Raw genomic sequence first — 19,732 nt, 5'->3', positions numbered from 1 at the left:
CAGATGGTGTGGATGGTCCCCCCCCCCCCCCCCCCATACCCAATTGTTTTCTTTAACAACTTTACTTTAGTTTCATTTATAGTATATCATAGTTGGGAATTAGGGCGGCTTTCATCTTATTTCTTTCAGGGTGACGTCTGCCTGCAGTTCCTGGGGAGAGGCTGAAAGGGAAGCGGCTGCGCTGAGCAGAGTGTGGCCCAGATAATCACCAGAGTGGTGGCCGACATTTTGGGTGAGAATTTTGACATCTGATAATGAAGTCCTCCTACCTTTAAGGGAGTTGTAAAGGCCTAGCATACACTATCAAGGGCTGAATCAACTAATCGTTCTCCTCCCCGCTGGTGCCGGTGTTCTGTCGAGGACGCCAACCCCCTCTGATTTGCTGACTTCAGCATCTGCGCTTGCGCACAGACCGAGATTAACGAGGTAACAGGCACTTTTTCACAAAATATTTTGTTTCAATGCTTAAATGTGCCTGCTAATAATATGCCATCCATGGCAGTAAATGATGGATGGCATTTACAATTAACATCGTAAGTAATTACATTATTATGTAATTGCTTACGATACTAATTGTGAACGTGCATAAAATGCCATCCATCATTTACAGCCATGGATGGCATATTATTAAAGATGATTGTGTGAAATGGGCCTTAGGGTTCAGATCTACTTTAAAATCTAACTCTGGCAATATGATGAAGAATACATTGCTCCTTTTTCAGGGGATGATCTAACAGAAAAAAACTTATTCAGCGTTCCAAAGACAACTGGCCATCCGGTTCTCCCCCCTCTAGCTGTTGAACATCTTGCATGGCAGGAGCAGTGGTGACGTCATCGTGATAGATACTTGACTGCATTACAGTCACTCCTGAAGTAAAGTTGTGCTTTAGAAGGAGATGCCCTTTTAAGTAATGGCATATTGGTGACTGGGTCTCTACCCGGAGGGGGGCAAAAATTATTCTGGCCACCCCTCCTTCCACCCACTTTTTGTGTGCACTAAGTGTGACTGCGTCAAGTACTCGAATGAGCCCGGGAGCTGGGCAGTGAACATCCTCCTTGCATCCCCTGCGTACAGGGCAGCCATCAGGGGGGGTACGGCCAATACTCATGTAAGGGGCCGGGCAGCCTGGGGGGCCTGCCCGGGTCCCTTACATCAGTGGTACCGGTCCGCGGATTAAATGGTACCGGGCCGCACAGTCTCAGTGCGGTCCGGTCCTGCAATATTTGGCGGCTTCGTGACAAGCTGGGGCCCCATCAGCGATGCTGCTCGTCTGATGTCGGACTGGCTGGAAGTGACGTCACGCTTGTGGCGTGATGTCACTTCTGGCCTGTCCGGCGGCAGACGAGGCCACGTGTGCAGGTAAGAGGAGCTAGGAAGGAAAGGGGGATGGGGAGGGATGCAGCCCTGACCAGCCCACCTGAGACCCCTTCAGAGCCCACCATAGACAGTCTCAGATGGGCTGTGCAGCATCTATGGGGGGCTCTGCAGGGTCACTCTCAGGTGGGTCCTGTGTCCAGCGCGTCGCAAAGCCCTGCGTCCAGCGCGTCACTAAGCCCGTGTCCAGCGGCAAAATTTCAGACGGCTGCCCTGCCTGCGTATGGGCTGCCTTGACCCAAAATCTGCATTAGCTCCCCGGCCTGCGGGGCTCAGCTCTAAACTAACAGAGCTGTTGCTAAACAGCTAATGGAATACATTAAGTTAATGAAGATGGGGAGTTGTATAATTCTTCCTCGGTTACCCATCATAGTGTGATTTCAGGCTCCTAGCTAGCAGCAATCTTCAAAACAAGTGACCGGAGGCCAGTAATAAACCTACCTCTGCTTAGAGACAAATCTTATCTGATGTCTGTATTATGCTAAAACCAGAACACACAAATCTTCCATCCTGCAAACAACCTCCACACATTCTGCAGTCTATCCGTTTAGCTGCCACATTTGAATATTGAGCTCTTTAACATAATGAAAAGGAGAAAAACTGTTCCTGCTTGAAATGAATCGTGAAAAGCAGAGGTAGACTAAATGCAGAGGTGACATTACTGTATTAAGGTGAAAAAAATGTTTAACGTGGACCAGTGCTACCTTCCATTAATATTATATTATTATACAGGATTTATATAGGGCCAACAGTTTGCACAGCACAATATAAGGAGGACATTATAATTACCATACAAGGTGGTTGTAAAGCCCTGCCCATGAGAGCTTACAATCTAAAAGAAAAGGAAAAGTGTTACAAGAGGTGGTAGCTGTGTGGAGATGAATTGTTTGAGTTTGTGATGGTTCAGTGGTTAGGTTGAGGTGGGATAGGCTTCCCTGAAGAGATGAGTCTTTAGGGATCACCTAAAGGCAGACAGAGTAGGAGATAGAAGGACAGGTTGGGGTGAGGCGTTCCACAGGATGGGAGAGACTCTAGAGAAGTCCTGGAGGCGAACATGGGAGGAGTTGATGATGGAGCTAGAGAGCAGGAGGTCTTGGGGGGAGCGGAGAGGATGGTTAGGGTGATACTTTGAGATGAGGTTGGAGATATAGCCGGGGGCAGAATTGTGGATGGTTTTGTAAATGGTTGTTAATATTTTGGATTGTATTCTCCAGCATTCATGATAGAATGAAGTGGGGATAGCCCGTGTAGAGGTAGGCCAATGAGCCAATGCAATAGTCAAGAGTGGATGAGTAGCTTGTTTGGTTTCATTGGTGAGGAAGGGATGTATTTTGGAGATGTTACGAGGGTGAAGGTGACAGGATTTGGATAGTGATTGGATATGGGGCAAAAAGGTGAGGTCCGAGTCAAGGATCACACCTAACATCTTGGCAGAAAAGTTGGGGGAAGGTGTAAGGGGGTAAAATCATGACGTTTTTAGCCTCCGTCCACACCTATGTGTTGCGATATCGGGCGTGTGTTGAGCGGTACACTTGCTGTAGGCATCTGCCTACTGCAGCTAAATCGGACAGGAGTGCCTAGACACACTCACATACCAGGAAGTGCACTTCTATTTTTCAGGAGAAACGCAGAAAAAAACACAGGTTATGGCTTAGGCAGACGTACCATTACTAGATGTTCTCTATAACAGCAAATCTTCCCTTTTTGAATTCAGGTCCACTTTAAAGGTATAGCAACACACCCAAAGCCTGGACCCACTCAGTGGCAACTGAAGATCTTGAATATGTGTCCACACCAAATCCAACAAGTAAACTAAAAATGGCAGTCACTCAAGACGGGTGCACATGGGCAGGTCAATCCACAGAGCAATAAAATACCAAAAAATTCTGGTGTGCTGGGAGATTTTTCATACAAGCCTGTGTGCACCTTTATTTTCCTAGTTATGAATTGATCTGAGCAGGTGGCATATTTACCTGTCTTTTACCTTCTACACCAGGCGCGGGAATGGGGGAGCTCATTGCTGGACTGAAAGATGCGAAAACAATGCTGTGCATGTAACACTACACATCACTTATTTCCAGATTAGAGACGGCACTGAGCTGGAGCTCGTGATTTCATTCTCGCTCTGATTAAAGTCAGCTTCATTTTACATTTACACTAGATTTTCCGCAGAGAGGAAAATGAGACTGATGAAATAACAATAATGCGGCCAGCTTGAAAATAAAACATTATGTTGTGCACTGTGGCATGCAGGCTCCTATATTATTGTGCTTCTCGCTCGGTTGCAGGGTGATGTATTCAGGGAAGCTGTGCTGGGTTTGTTTTGTTTCACAGCTGCATAGAGCAGGAAAAATTAAGAAAAGAAAGCATTTGCTAGCTCAATTGCTTTGTGGCACGCTGCAAAAATTCCTGCATTGACAGGGATAAGTACTAGGGAAAAAAATTATAATTAGCCACTATTAGATCTGCTGTAAGGGCGTCCAGGCCTATGGGCATGCCCGATTTTATGTAATATATTCTCCAGTCTAATAAATTCAGAAAAATATTGGGTTTATATATAAAACCTCCTCCCTGCACCCTGTTGCAGCATGTTCTTTCCAAACACCTAGGGTTGCCACCTTTTCTTCAAGTGAAACCCGAACACTCTAGCGCCGCACGCGGCAATTTTTTTTTTTTAACCCAAGACACCAAACCCGGACTGTCCGGTTGAAAACCGGACGGGTGGCAACCCTACAAACACCAGAGTTTTGAAAGGGTATGATGTAACAAACAGCTTTATCTTCAGAACAGAAACAGGGCCCGTGCTCACATTCACGCATCCATCGTGTTTTCCAACAGAACACTCGCAAGCTCAACTTCATTGTCTCTGTGTCTGAGTTTCTTACCCTTCCTTGTCCAGTCGCTTTGCAGCATGGCCGCTGTTCCTCTTTGGCGCCCTCTTATAGCCAAGCCCGCAAATGTCATCATTCTGTTGCTACTGGCAAACTCCCGGCAAAAAATCTGAATGATGACGCATGCACCAGTTCATTATTTAACCCTCACCTTGTCCATTTAGTCTCCACCCTTGCCTTTTGTTCTGTTCTACCAAGTGCTCTGCAGTTGTTCCTGTTCTCCGTGTATGACCCTGGCTCATGCTGACAGATCTCCTGGTTCCTGACTCCAGCTATTGTCTCTGTTCATCCTGCTCTCCGTGCTCCCAGGCCTAGTTTGGCTGACTACCCGTTTTGGCACCTGATCCCTGGCTTGGCACTGACGATGTCCTGGACTTTCTCTGTTGTTTTTTGCCATTTATGTTTATTGTTGATTTCAATAAACTCCTTTAATTTTTTTAAACCTGCACTTTAAATTTCTGTCTGGTTTCTTGGTTCCCTAAGGCCTGGTTCACACCTGGGTGTTTTACAGCGTGTTCCTACGCGCTGTAAAACGCTCAACATGTGAAAACCAATGATTGCCTATGGGCATGGTTCCCACCTTGGCATTTTACAGCACGTAGCAACGCGCTGCAAAACGACCTACGCCCAAAGAAGTACAGGAGCTTCTTTGGGGCGAATTTGCCGCGCGTATTTATTAGGATACAGCCGGATAGCCCTCAGAAACGCGCGTTTGTCACGCGTTTCTTTTACCCAAATCACGGTAAAAACGCGTGGCACGAAACACGCAACAAACGCGCATATTCCGTACGCCTAGGTGTGAACCCAGCCTAACACTTCGGTGACCAGTGGTTCACCATTCTGGCTTGATGAGAAAATAACCTTAGACATGTAACCCCACAACATTTTTTTTTGTTTCCGATCAATTCGGATTATTATTTCTTGTTTTTCGGCTTCGCAATTTGATTTGTTTTATTATTCGTATTTCGGATCCATCCGGATTTTCATTTATAAACGAAGTCACATGACTGTACCTGTAATGCAACCCCCAACAGCCAAAAAAAGCCATCTAATTGACCAGAGAACAGTCACATGTCCAATTTAGTTTCAATTAGAAAGCAATTCGAATGTATACGAATTTTCAGTAAAGGAACATTTGGATTTGTTCGCATTCGGATGCATCCGAATGTCAGAATTTACCGAAATTCGAACGAATGTCCATTTAGAACAAAATGAAATTTACATGTCTACTCCACAAAACGTTTGTGGGTATAATTAACTTCACTTTTAATTTATTCAACATTTACCCCAGGGATAAGGCGCTAGGTGTTGCGCTGTGTTTCTTAGTCTTAATTTTTGTGTTTCATTTTGGCGGGTCTCCTTTTTCTGCGTCTCAGAGAAGCACACCTTAGCCCGTTACCTTGTTGTTGGACCAGTATCATCATTATCTTTTTGGACTATACATTTGGACCTATAATACAGAGAGTCTCTTTCCTGGACTCTCCGTATTACAGGTTGCACATAGTGCGCTCCTGGTTCCTTTCAGCGATTTTCCATTTATAGAGAGGATAAACCTCTCCATTGGGAACACAGACAGTCACACAGGGAGTGTGAGGTTTACCATGAGTTGGCCAACTTATAGATTTGCACTTCTGGGCTTTAAATATAGGTGAAACAATGAAAAATGCACATCATGTAAGTAACAGATAAAACGGGTAAAAAAAGAAAAAGAGAACTTTGACTTCTAGATACTGCTGCAACTTTTAACCCATTGGAAAAAGCATGAGAAGACGGCATGCGGGCTCGCAAAGAGACTGACATATTGTATTGTAAGGTCCAGACGTGATTTTTACTTGCGAACATTGTGTGAAGTAGGCGGCTGTTCATGCCTCTTAAATTGACGAACAAATAATATGCACAGACTTCCATCTGTTCCACAGTCACAGTCAGTTTCTTTACCGCAAGCTGCCATGACAGAAATATGGCATGAAGTAAATATTCAGCTATAAAACACACATCGGTAAAGTTCATGTTCATGCTGTAAATGTACCTCTCACCAAAAATATATATTTCGCCACCATTTTATGTTGTTTTTGGTGCTTATTTTGTCATATCTCTAATGACAATATTTCATGTATGGATTTATAGCATTAACATCGGAGGGCACATATACAATATTTTATATAAGGATTTATAGCCATTGGAGGGCACAGATACTATGCAAAAAAAAATCTGTATTCTTGTTGAACAACTAATTAGAGTGCAGGACAAATTAATTATAAAGCCTACATAATATTTGTGTATAAAGTCTTTGTGTTTATTTAAACTGATTTCTTTAATTATTTTATTACTTAATTCAAATGTTAATTTTACAAATAAAAACATAATATAAGAAATCTTCATGATGTTTTGCTTATAGAGCCTTCTGGGCTTTTGTTCAGTTTGCCAAAAAGAAAATCCTTACCTCTCTGTTATGAACTGGTGGAGTGAAGGGGAGGTATGTATCGCAGATTCGTTCTGCTGTGTGGGTTTTTTGGACAGATATGAATGTGTGTGTGTATATGTGTATATACTGTATACATACAGTAAATTAATGATGCGCCAATACCGGTTTTTCAGTATCAAGTACGAGTACCAATACTATGCTTTCGTTACTCATCGATTCCCGAGAACCAATACCGGTTATTCTGACTCCGATCGTTGTGATAGCGAAATATATCCCTTGCTGAGACCTCTATGCCTGGCCTGTATAAGCAGATATACTCACTGCGGACAATCCTCGTCAGATAGCTGAACTCGTCAATACCGATTCATTCAAAAGAGGTGTTTATTCTTTAACATCAGGTTACAGCAGATGATAGGAACAGCAGATGAATGGTGATAGTATTGTGCGGTCAGAAAATGATGACTTTCCTCCGTACTTTGCAGATCACCTGTGTGTCCTTGTTACATGTGGCTTTCAACTGTGGCCATGACACAGGAAGTACTGCACACAGGAAGAAGGAAGGGGCATACATAAACTGGAAATATGTCGTCACATGGGGAACAGAAATACAGAAAAACATGTACCTTACAACAAAAGGCCACTAGATGGCAGCATAGGATAACACATGGATTTAACTATGAGAAAATATATAGGCAAACACACTATGTAAAACTTCTATCTATACTAACTTCTACAACATATTCTATGCCCCATTTGGGCGGCACACCGGTGCTCCCGCTGCCATGGAGCCGGCTTCCAGGGCAATCTGATTGGCTTCATGTCTGGCCAGCTGGAATATGCTTGGCCAGAGTCAGCTTCCTGGCCAATCAGGAAGGCGGGAGGCGGGTCATTACTCGCCGTCCAGCTTCCTGATTGCACGGGAAGCTGGCTCAATTTTACCCTACGGCTCCAGTATCGGGGAAGGTATCGGAGCATTTGGGCGAGTATTAGTACTTGCCCAAATACTCAGAATCGGCATCAATACCGATACTAGTATCTGTATCGGTGCATCCCTACAGTATATATATATGTATATATATAAACTGTATATATTGTGTACATATATATAGTGGATATGTAGTTATACATCTCTCTCTCTCTATATATATATATACTGTATATATTCATATATACATATAATGTATATCTGACCAGTCATGACCTCGTGGGCCCTTCATCCTCTTGTCCTATGGTGGGGAGGGTAGTATCTTACTGCTGCAGTGAAAATAGCTTATATAATGGCATGTGAGCGCTGTTTAGTGCAGTAGTACTCTGAGCCCCGGTTGCCACTCCAGGGGGTGTGCCCATGACAGAGGAAGTCGGTTGAATGAGGCTGTCTGTCATTAAGCCTGGAAGACAGGGGACATCTAATGGCGAAAAAGAAGTATTGCGCATTAAGGTAGAAGGAAAGGCTATGCAATAACCAACCTTTTAAATTTGGCTTCCCCAATGTTCTTTTATTGTATTTGCTGCATACAGCTTGTAATAAAAGTCATTGAAATACCTTTTCTTTAAGTGGTCATATGACCCCAAAGCTCCAGCAAGTGCCTGTCTGTCCAGGGCTGACAATGCCACTGAAACCTGAGCGTGTTCCTACGCTCTGTAAAACGCTCAACATGTGAAAACCAATGATTGCCTATGGGCATGTATCCCACCTGGGCGTTTTACAGCGCGCAGGAACGCGCTGCAAAACGCCCATACGCCCAAAGAAGTACAGGAAGCTTCTTTGGGGCGTATTTGCCGCGTGTATCCATTGGGATACAGCCAGGTAGCCTTCGGAAACGCGCATCTGACACGAACTGCGGTAAAAACGCGTGACACATAACACGCGACAAACGCGCATATTTGATACGCCTAGGTGTGAACCCAGCCTAGAGCAGTGACCTCATCCCACTGACATCCATGTCTGTAAGGCGTTATCAGCCCTGGAAGAGTTAAGTTAATTAAGTTGCTTGAGAGGTAAATACCCCCCAGCCATGCAGAGCTTTATGGTCATGTGGCTGCTTGGAAAAAGATTAAAAAAGGTTTTTACATGGAGATTAATTACAAATCATATGCAACAATTGCAGCAAATACTGCTTTATCATTGTACCTTTTAATGGGCTATTCCTTTTTTGGGGGGGGGTTGGAGATCTGCTTAAAGGTCCAAGATTTTGGGCCAAATGCTGGCGACACTTGAGGACTATGCTTTTTAAAGGGACGGTGCTGCCAATTCATTTGCCTCTAGCACTCCTGTTCAATGTGTAAGTCTACAGAGTGCAGTGCGAGCTTTCGAATAGGTTAGTCCAAGCACACAAAATGCCCCCCCCCCCGTGCTGAGGTGATCGGAACAAGGTCAGCCAGTTTGACATAAAGCAATCTAACATGTGTCAGGTCGGTTTCCGGCACTGCAGTTTAATAAAAATGTACTTCGTGACACGTTAATGTATGGAAAAAGTCGGAGCACTTTCTAAGAAGTGGCACTGCGGAGACGAGGAGTCCTCATAGGCTTCATGTCTGCACTGGCCTCACCATGTTTTGTTCCTCACGCGGAGTTGCGTGCAGTTGGGAGAAGGAAGGCCGCACGGGCCTCTGTCAGTTCAGATCAGAGCGGTTTCTCGCCTGGAAAGAAGAGCCGTATAATGTGCTGCGAAGAATTGCGTACATAACTTGCAGGAAACCAAGGTGTCAGCTTACAGGCCCCACCGCCGGCCAATTACTGCTACCTGATCAGCAGACTGTGTGACTGACGACTACCTACACTTTATTTATAGTCCGCGTTTATAATGGCCTGACATACCACGCAGCATTTAACAGTGTACAGAGGAACATGTATACCACTCTTGTCCAGAGGAGCATACCATCTATTGTCCCTACGGCAGTCATACACACGCACTTGTGTATCTGGACTATTTAGGGCCAGTTCACATCAACCGCAGTGCATTCCAGAGTGGCAGCTGCTGAAATGCACAGTAATCTCACACTAAACTTCCCCCTTCGTTCTGGGGCGGGAGGAGGCGTCCCCAGCCCGCAGTCTGATCAGACGCTTGGCAACAATGCCTGCATTCCAGTCCAGTGCAAACGCAAAAAAATGCTGCATGCGTAAGTACCTGAATTTGACCTTGTATCAGCCTCTTGCAGTCTACTGCACCATCTGTACAGCAGTGCTCAGAGAGTGGGAGATAGAGGCAGCACAAGGAGCCAATCAGCTTTGCTACAGTGCAAGAAGCGTGCTGACTGGAGGAGCGAGCATAATGACAAAGAAATGAGCTCCTCAGTGTGCTGCTTATGCTTTCTCTGTCCAGTCTCTGGTTACGGGTGGGGAAAAGACCCGTACGTGTAAGAGAACCTGCATCAGAAAAGAACAGGTCACTTCCCCTGTTAGATAAGGCAGAGTTGTGTAAATCTTAGGACTGGATAGACAGAAATACAAATCCTTATATGTATACTATCTGTGCATTTGGCGGTTTGCCTGGAGTTCATCTTTAAGGGTAGTGCAGGTTTTTTTATAAGTCTTAAGTGTCATTAACTTGGGATGTGGTTGTATATTGAGTTATGTGATCTGGAGAATATTCTTTTATAACAGTTGTGTTGCTTTGTTTAGTAAAGCTGTTTATCTGCATATAGCTATAGCACAGTTTGTGTATATAGGATTTTTGTTCTGGGTGTGATAGCATACGCGATGCCCCAGCTTGCACACTTAGCAGTGCTGATCCTGGTGGAATTTGTGACTAGCTAAGGTGAAGAATGATTTCATGTCAAGTGAAGGACAATGTATTAGGCCTCATTCACACTGTTAACAGCCGACCCGTACAGATCTGTGCGGTGTGCACAGCCGTATCGGGCCGCTCCTAGGAAGGACAGGTGCTGTGTGTGATTAGTATGCAGCAGCCTGTTCTTCTATACGTACGCTTACCCGAACTGCTCATCCGTGCGGGTGTCCGTACTCGTACACAAACAGGATGGATCCTGTCTGCGTCCGAGCACGGACTCCCGCACCCGCACGGATGTGCAGTTCGGGTGAGCGTAGGGCGGCGTACCGCCGCATATTCCCATAGAGAAGAACAAGCTGCTGCGTGCAATCACACGCAGCACCTGTGCTTCCCGGGAGCGGCCCGATATGGCCGTGCACGCTGTATGGATCTGTATGGGCCGGCTCTTAACAGTGTGAATAGGGCCATAGGCCTCATTCACACACAACGCAAGAGCAAAATTGTACGCATATTTGTAAATGCGTATAAACGAGTATATGCGCGTATATGCGTGAACTGTATGCAAGCCCAGAATGGATCATTTTTAACAGAAACTTTCATGTACTGTACGCACGTATACGCATATATATGCGCACACGCGTAAAATACGCAGATATTCCAAGGCCAGACGCATCTCGGTTCCATTTTTTTTGCGCATCTTTACGCAGCCCAAAAATACAGCTCCATATGCAGCTATGCGTATGGGGCCATTTATTTGCCTATGCTGCATATGGGGAAAAACGATGCGCGCATCTATGCGCAGCGTATTATAAGGCAGTGAATGAGGCCTTATAAGTGAACTAAAGGGGGGGCTTAATGTGTTTGCCTGGAGTTCCTCTTTAAACAAGAACGGCAGTAGACAAAAATGTTCTAGAAAGTGAGCCGAGCATTGTTCTCGGAATTACCTAACTTAATAACATCCTTTCAATGATGTGATCAGCTGGTGACGCCAGCTACAGTGTGACTGAATAGGATAATTGCTGTACCCATGTCTCTGCAGACTTGTCAGCAAGATTATACAGCAGGCAATACCGAGGTTAGAGCAAAGCGGAGGGTAGAAAGAGATAGCACACAGATACGTGCCCTTCCCTTGTAATGTAGCTAATGAGGCTATCATTAACTTTGTAGCCTTCTATAATGTGTGCTGTGGATCTGCCCCATTACTGGTCTAGGGATCCTGCTTTGAACGCCTGACAATCATTTAAATGGTTTGGGGTGAATTTTATTTTCAACTCTTTTAACTGTTGGAAATAAACTTTTGAAAGTAACTGTTTTGTATCGTTCTCTACCATTTATCTTTCTTTTACAAATAATTACTGAATACACTGTACATCACTGACACAAGAGTCACGGGGCATTTTCGAGTTTCCTGAAGAGGAAGAACTGCAGAAGTTGTTTGCCTTCAGACTTTCTCTCTCTAATTGAAACAGCCCATCCGAACAAAGCACACAGGTATGGGGGGAAAGGGGGTGACTCTGCTGAGTCATTCCATTTTGTGATTTCAGCATGAGCTAACTAAAGAGAAATAACCGGAAAAACATTTTGCTTTCAGACTGTCTCTCTCTAACTGAAACTGCCCATCTGAAGAAAGCACACAGGGAAAAAGGGGAGGGGGGTGACTGCTGAGTAATTCTATTTAGTGATTTGAGCTTGAGTTTCCTAAAGAGAGAGAAGTGCAGAATCGGTTTACCTTCAGGTTGAGCTTGAGTTTCCTAAAGAGAAAGAACTGGATAAGTTGTTTGCCTTCAGACTGCCTCTCTCTAATTGAAGCAGCCCATCCAAACAAAGCACACAGGGACACAGAGAGGGGGGATCTGCTGAGACATTCCATTTTAAGATTTGAGCTTGGGTTTCCTAAAGAGAAAGCACTGCAGAAGTTGTTTACCTTCAAGCTGTCTCTCTCTAATTGGAACAGCCCATCCAAACAAAGCACACAGGGTGGGGAGAATGGCGGTGACTCTGTGAAATCATTCCATTTTGTGATATGAGCTTGAGTTTCCTTTAGAGGAGAGAGAACTGCAGACGTTGTTTGCGTTCAGTGTGCCTCTCTCTAATTGAAACAGCCCACCTGAGCAAAACACACTGGGATGGGGGGTAGGGGAGTCACTGTGCTCAGTCATTCCATTTAGTGATGTGAACTTGAGTTTCCTAAGAGAAAGAACTGCAGAAGTTGTTTTCCTTCAGACTTTCTCTCTGTAATTGAAACAACCCATCCAAACAAAGCACACAGTGATGGAGGGAGGGGGGGTGACTCTGCTGAGTCATTATATTTTGTGATTTGGGCTAAAAAGAAGGAACCGCAGAAGCGTTTTACTTTCAGACTGTTTCTCTCTGTCTCTTTTTTTCATGGAAACTGCCCAACTGAACAAAGCACACAGGGATGGAGGGGAGGGGGGTGACTGTGCTGAGTCATTCCATTTAGTGGTTTGAGCTTGAGTTTCCTAATGAGAAAGAACTGCAGAAGCTGTTTGCTTTCAGACTGTCTCTCTCCAACGAAACAGCAGTCTGAACAAAGCATACAGGGATGGGGGAGGGGGAGTTGACTCTGCTGAGTCATTCCTTTTTGAGATTTGAGCTTGAGCTGATGAACTCTGTAAACAATGGGCTTTTTCTTTTAAACACCGCTAAGTATATCCAGGTAAAAGAAAAAAAGAGAGCCTAGAAAAACAATCTCAGCAGCCATTAAATCCGATCCGCTGTTCCTTCTGGGTTTCTCAAAGTAGCTGTAAACAGTAAGTGGCAAAGCTTTGAAAGCCTTCTATCCCTTTAGTACATTTCCAAAATAAGAAATAGAGATGAGTGCAGGTTTGTCAGAAACAAAAATCAATTTCATGACAAAAAAAATGAAAGAAGATCCCCAAAGTGTAAAAGTGGAGAGAGATTGTGCGATGTATAAAGACGATAGAGCCTCGGAACGGAGACAGAATGGGTTTCAGTGAACAAATTAGAAGTAATGACTCCATTAACATCTCCTTCTGGAGCTGGCGTTTTGTAGCGGCTTCTAATGTGTTATGTATCTCTCCATGAACTAAGACGCGCGCTCCGGTCCCCGGGATGAGCGGCCTTTTTTATTAACATGGAAGATGAACCGCGTCTCACAGCGGGTGTTACTTATAGCACAAATCACATTCCTAATTTAATTCTCCTGCACCGCATTCCTGTCTGAGATATAAGAAAAGTCATAAGAAGAAAAATAAAATCCTACAAATGTCATATTTCAAGAACAAATGTCAACGTTTCAATCAAAACGCTACGGCAAAAAATTCTATGAAATAAACCTGCCACTTCAAAGCATAAGAAAAAAAGAAAAAAACATCAAAACGAAAATGTAAAAATAAACTGCAGCTTTCAAAACATAAAAAAAAATCAAAATGGAAAATCCTTAAAGGAGAAATATGAGGCGGGTGCTTTTCACTCACCTCATAGTTCTAGCTGACCTGTGACAATGAGACTGTCTCAGGTCGGCTCAGTACATCGCGAGGTGAGTAAACACATACCGGCGTTCGCTCACCTCTCGATCCTGTCATGGCTCTCTGCCGTTTTTTAATTTAATTTTTTACTTTTAGTTTTTTGCCTTATTGCTATCACATGATGGGGCTCACAAGCACCCTATGTGATGGCACATTGGAGGTGACAGGTTCTCTATAAGGTAACATTAGGGATCTTTTAGACCCCTAGTGTCACGTTTTCACTTCACTGGATTCATCTGCTGAGGCAGCTGAATTTCAACACAGCAGGCAGTGGCTGGGAGCAATAGCCAGCCTCGTATTTCTTATTTTAAATTGCAATAGCCCATAGCAGGCTGGTTATTGCACCCGCCCACTGCCTGTTGTCATTCAGCAGAGGAGGGAACTGAAGGAGAAAATTATTCTTCAGGCCCTTCATCTGCTGATTGACAGCAGGCAGTGGGCAGGTGCAATAGCCAGCCTGCTATTGGCTATTGCATTTTAAAATATCCAACAGCAGGCTGGCTATTGTTTGCAGCCACTGATGGGAGACTTGACACCGGTGTTCTATCAATCCCTTGGACTTGAGTCCGAGGGATTGATAGAACTCCAGCGGAAGAGAGTACACGGGGGAGCAGATAAGGGAACGGGGCGGCCAGAGGAGGAAGGTCGGGGCAGGCAGAGGGGGAGGAACAGAGCAGCAGCGGAAGTACAGGAGGATTGCAGAGTCACCGCAGTCTCTTCTCCCCGCTGGTGCTGGCTGCAGTGGTCTGTGTCCCCGCTGCCTCTGCCGACACAGGCGAGGAGAGCAGCGGGGATCGAAAGGGACACAGAATTCTGCAGCCAGCACCATCGGGGAGGAGAACGAAGGAGCAGAGTGGCAGCAACTAATCGATGATGAGAATCGTTGCCAACGATCCGCATTATCGATTACAGTATAATCAATTTAAATCGATTAGTTGTTGCAGCCCTAAAAAGCAAGATGAAAACCTAAAAAGAATGTTCACAACCTAACATAAATTAATCAAAATGAAATAAAACCCTTAAAAATTCACATTTAAAATAGCAAATATATAAAAATGCCACAACCAAAGATTTAGAAGGTAATACTGCAACTTGTAAACATAAAGAAAAAAAACCCAGCAAAATGAAACTAAAAAATAACCTGCAACTTTTAAAACATAACATAAAAAATCAGAATGAAAAACCCTCAAAACGTCACATTAAAAATATATACAAATGCCAAAACCAAAAATGTAGAATTTAATAGTGCAAAATGAAATATAAGAAAAAAAAACAGCAGATAAAAACCTAAAAGAACCTGCAGAACTCAATATTTTACAGACATTTTTTTTTTTTAAATCATCAAAACTCAATACACATTTAAAATAAAGAAATATATAATAATGCTGCAACCAAAAATTTAGAAATAATACTGCAACTTTTAAACATAAGAAATTATGAGTAAAATGAAAAACTTTTAAAGACCCTCAAAAGCAAAATATAAAGCCACAACCAACAATATATAAAATAAACTACAACCTTCAAAACATCAGAAAACATATTAAAAAAAACAAAAAATCCTGAACCTTTGTATACTGAAGTTAGGGACATCTTGATGCTGTCAAGCTTTATTACCAATTGAGACCATTTATATCAATTGCTGTGACAGGATGAGTCAGCGCCATGACGTTACAATATTGGAGTTGATTTACAGAAACGTAAGTAGAATAGAGCACAATTGCAACTGAGCCTAATCAGTGAAGGAAGAATGAAAGCTGATTGGCTGCTCTGGACAACAGCTCCATCATTTATTGATCACCTATAGACCCCCAGACATCTACTGACCCCTTTTGACCCCAAGGAATTTTATCAGCCTCTTGGATAATCCTATCAAACCTGGGCCCATTCACACCACATCCAGATCATCTCCAGACCAGACCAGATTGTTTCTGGACCTAAAATGCATCCTAATGTTTCCCTATGCTCTTCATGGCCTCAGTTCACACCCAGGCGGTCGCTATGGGGCCCGGGGCACAATGGGGCCCGGCCAGATGCCGTGCGGGCCGCCTGGGTCGCTATGGGATCTTCTGCTGCTGGCTTTCACTGGCGTCTGAAGACGAACACGCCGCTGTTCAGATCATCTGTGCTGCGGCGCGTTCGTCTCCACAGTCAATGAGAACCAGCAGCAGCGGGGGAGCAGGTTGGACCCAGTGTTCTATCAACGTCGCGAGCCTCTGACGTCACCGGCAGTGGAGGAGGAGGCGGGCCCGTGTTCAGCAGCAGGGGAGGAGGTGGCCTCGGTGACGAAGGAGGCGTGCCCGGCGACGGAGGAGGTAAAGAGTGCGACCAGCCCACCTGAGGGTGACCCTGCAGAGCCCACCATAGAGAATCTATGGTGGGCTCTGCAGGGTCACCCTCAGGTGTGATCTCGAATGGGCTCTACAAGGGGTATAACTAGAAATCACAGGGCCCCATACAAAATTTTGCTATGGGGCCCTGTGATTTCTAGTTACGCCCCTGACTCATATGTTCAAAAATGTTATTCTTAGCTAACAAACTGAAACTAGTAGCACCTAGGTGGACACCATGGTCACCTGTGTAAATGTGTCATATACTGTACCAAAAGGTTACATACTATTACTTGTAAGAAATCATGTTACTGTGATATGCTTTGTGTCTTGTGCTGCCGAGAAATACGAATCAATGAATCATGTGCATCTGTTGCTGTACGGTCTCCTGTGCCACATGTACTCGCTCGGCACCATCAATTGGCTGGCGGTTAGGCGGCATTAGCTGAATATGTAAATATTTAACAACTCCAGACAGGGGGGTTAACAAGTTCAAGAAGCGATTTTTAAATGGCAGAAGTGGCACATAGGGGATGGCTATAGACGGGAGTTCTGGAATAGAACATCAGCTCATAATATTTGAATCGTGTCGGGTGGTGATGCCTCGTTGGGTCTGCAGTTGTCGCTTGTGTTTCTCACCCATCTGTTTCAGGGTTTATTGGCAGGAAAGGGAGAATACAGAATATAGTGGAATTCTTACTGATGCTCAATATGCACGGATATAATTTTAGGACAATTAAAACAAATGCATATCTCCTCCCCCGGAGCTATACACTGCCTGGCTTGTATGGTGTGGCGATTAGACCCTCCAAGCTCTGTGTACATCTGGGTAGGATGGGTGTATATGTGTAAATGAAGAAGAGAAGAAATGGCTTTGTGTCAGGCTAGTTTTTAGTAACCTATCACATAAAATTATTATTTAAACCTTATTCGGTGTTTCTGAGGCTTCAAAGTCCAACTCTGGACTATTATTTAAGGTATAGTAACATACAGTAAGGAAGGTTTCTTTTTATATTGTCTGTGTACACAATGACTTATCCAACGTATGGCACATGCCCTGGGCGCCACTTGGGTTGGGGAGGGGGCGCTGCTCCGTGGGTCGGAGAAAGTTTGCTGACCCGCTGAGACAGCTGACTTTTTTTCTCTCCCAACACAACATCACAGGTTGCCAGGAGCTGGATGCGATGCCAGGGGTGCAATTTGTAGATACTCCTCTATGTGTACCATTGAGAAACTTTCACTTCCTGTTACAGAGAGGCAACAGGAAGTTAGAAGAAATCCCCCAAACTGTAGAGAACCCCTATTAGACAGCTGTCCCTTGAATAGGTGATTAATCTCCCCAGTAGAAACATAGACAGCAATGAATACTTGGCAGAGGGTCTATCTAAATTTTACCTAGAGATACACTTTAAATGCATGTCCACTCACTACTGACAGTTCTTTCTTTCACTGCATTCTTGGAATAAAAAAGAAACACTGCCAACATCCATGTATAGGGTAATTTTTCCCCATGATTTAGCAATAGGTGTCAATCACCAGATCTGTATACTGCCATGTTGGGGTCAGGGGAAGCTTGCACAGGGTTTCCATTCCTCGCTCTTGCAGGTGAATAGATTGGGGGATAGTGAAGGGAAGTTGAGTATAAGCAGCTGGGGAGGGAGGAGGGGGTCTGTTATCTAAGAGAACCTGTTTCTTTGCCTAGCATGGCCCCAATTTAGCAGTGACCACTATGGTATTTTTAACCTCACAGGTTCCCTTCAAGACTGTGATAAAGCTTTGTGATTTTCTATCAACCCCAGCATGCTAACTAGCCTGTCCTCCAAAGCATTCCAAAGAATGAGTCAGTCCACATGAAACCAGTCAAATGCTATTGTATCTTGTTAACCTTCACACCCCTCTCAGGTTCAAGTCTTTCCATTTAGTTCTCTATTGTACCGCAGGATAAAATTCTATTATAACATTTCCATTCTGCTGGATTTTTATTTTTGTATGTTAAGACGAATGTTATAACCTAGTTTTGAAACACGTCTGTGCACACTTCATCTCTCTGATTTGTACTTGACACTGATGCACCGCCTGACCGGCTGAAATTCCTAGACCCGACTGTTAATTCTAATGAACCTGTGAGAGCCAGGAAGCATTCCTCTCTCTACATCAGTCTGGGCTCCTATCATGTTCCGCTACATTGTTAGACTTGAGTAGCTTGTGCCGTCAGGAAACATCCATTAAGACAGAAGAGACTGGCATATGACCCACTTCTTGCTATAGACATTCCTGCCTTTGTTTCATTAAGCAAGCCTTTTGAGTATTGCAAACATCTGCTGTTCTCTATTCTAAAATGTTTTGCATTTATGTATTAGAACCCTGCGCTGCTCCTAGAAGGGATCCTAAGCCCAGAATTTAGATCTAATTTAAACAATGAGCATCAAGTTATCGGAATGAGTGTAAAGGTGGCCATACACTTTACAACCATCGCAAGACCTTAGTCTTGCGATGGTTGTAAAGTGATTAAAAAAAACGTACGATCTGCCCATCTTAGACAGGCAGATCGTACCCTCGATCATCGCAAGCCCGCCCCCTGAGGGGCGGGCTTCCGATGACCGCAATGCTGAACGGGCAGTGTGCGCGTGCGCACACCGGCCCGTTCGGCATTTGTCTCCCGAGCACCGTTCAAACCAGCCGAAAATCGTACGATTTTCGGCTGGTTTTCTAGCGTGCTCCTTAGACAAAAGACGTGCGACCGTACAGTAGAAACGGTCGCACGTCTTCATTCACACTGCACGATTCTCGTACGATCGCGGGATTTCACGCGATTCTCGTACGAGAATCGAGCAGTGTATGGGCACCTTAAAGGTACCTTTCTGCCCTGCCCAAGGGGATGCCATGGTTCCTTGGTTCATAGAAACAAAGAGGAGTGACAGCAGAAAAAGAGCAAGTGGTCCATCAAATGTACCGTAATCCTTTTTATTTTGCTTTGTTTTAACCTTTTTCTCTGAGTATAGATCTATGTTTGTCTTAGTTTTGAACTTTTCCTGCTGCTAGTTGGAGGTCATGTCCCCCTGTCATTGATGCTAGCTCCATATTGAACATACTGCCCTCCTGAACAATAGTCACAAAGAGCCATTAGTCCAAGCTGTCAAATAAAAAAAATTAAAAAAAACAACACCGAGGACATCGATCTTGATGCCTCACCAGTGCCGAGCAAGTGAGGGACAGGGAGGCTTCTCCTTGTCTCCTCTCTTCCTCCTTCACACGTAGCTTGGTTTCTGGGTTGGGACAGGGCTTCTATGGGATGGGGGCAGGGCTTCGGTGGGATGGGGAGGAGCTTCAGTGGGCCTGGGGCAGGGCAGGGCTGGGGAATGCCTCACCCAGCACGGAAGGCACCGCATGTCACTGGTAGATAGTGTTCCAGTGTGCCAGGATTCATACCAAGGACCTCAGTGCTCCTTTTGCAATCATCTGCATTGATCACCC

At 44.5% G+C, this 19,732-nt stretch overlaps 1 protein-coding gene across 1 annotated transcript in view; it reads right to left on the bottom strand.

Annotated features, from left to right (window-relative positions):
- ST8SIA6 (ST8 alpha-N-acetyl-neuraminide alpha-2,8-sialyltransferase 6) overlaps positions 1–19,732 on the bottom strand; it is a 118,312-nt gene that overhangs the window by 29,434 nt on the left and 69,146 nt on the right. The window lies entirely within an intron of this gene.

Source organism: Nanorana parkeri, unplaced genomic scaffold, assembly GCF_000935625.1.
Source record: "Nanorana parkeri isolate BGI_ZX_2015 unplaced genomic scaffold, ASM93562v1 scaffold23, whole genome shotgun sequence".
NCBI lineage: Eukaryota > Metazoa > Chordata > Amphibia > Anura > Dicroglossidae > Nanorana > Nanorana parkeri.
Note: the sequence above shows the minus strand (reverse complement) of the source record. Positions and strands in the feature narration are given on the sequence as shown.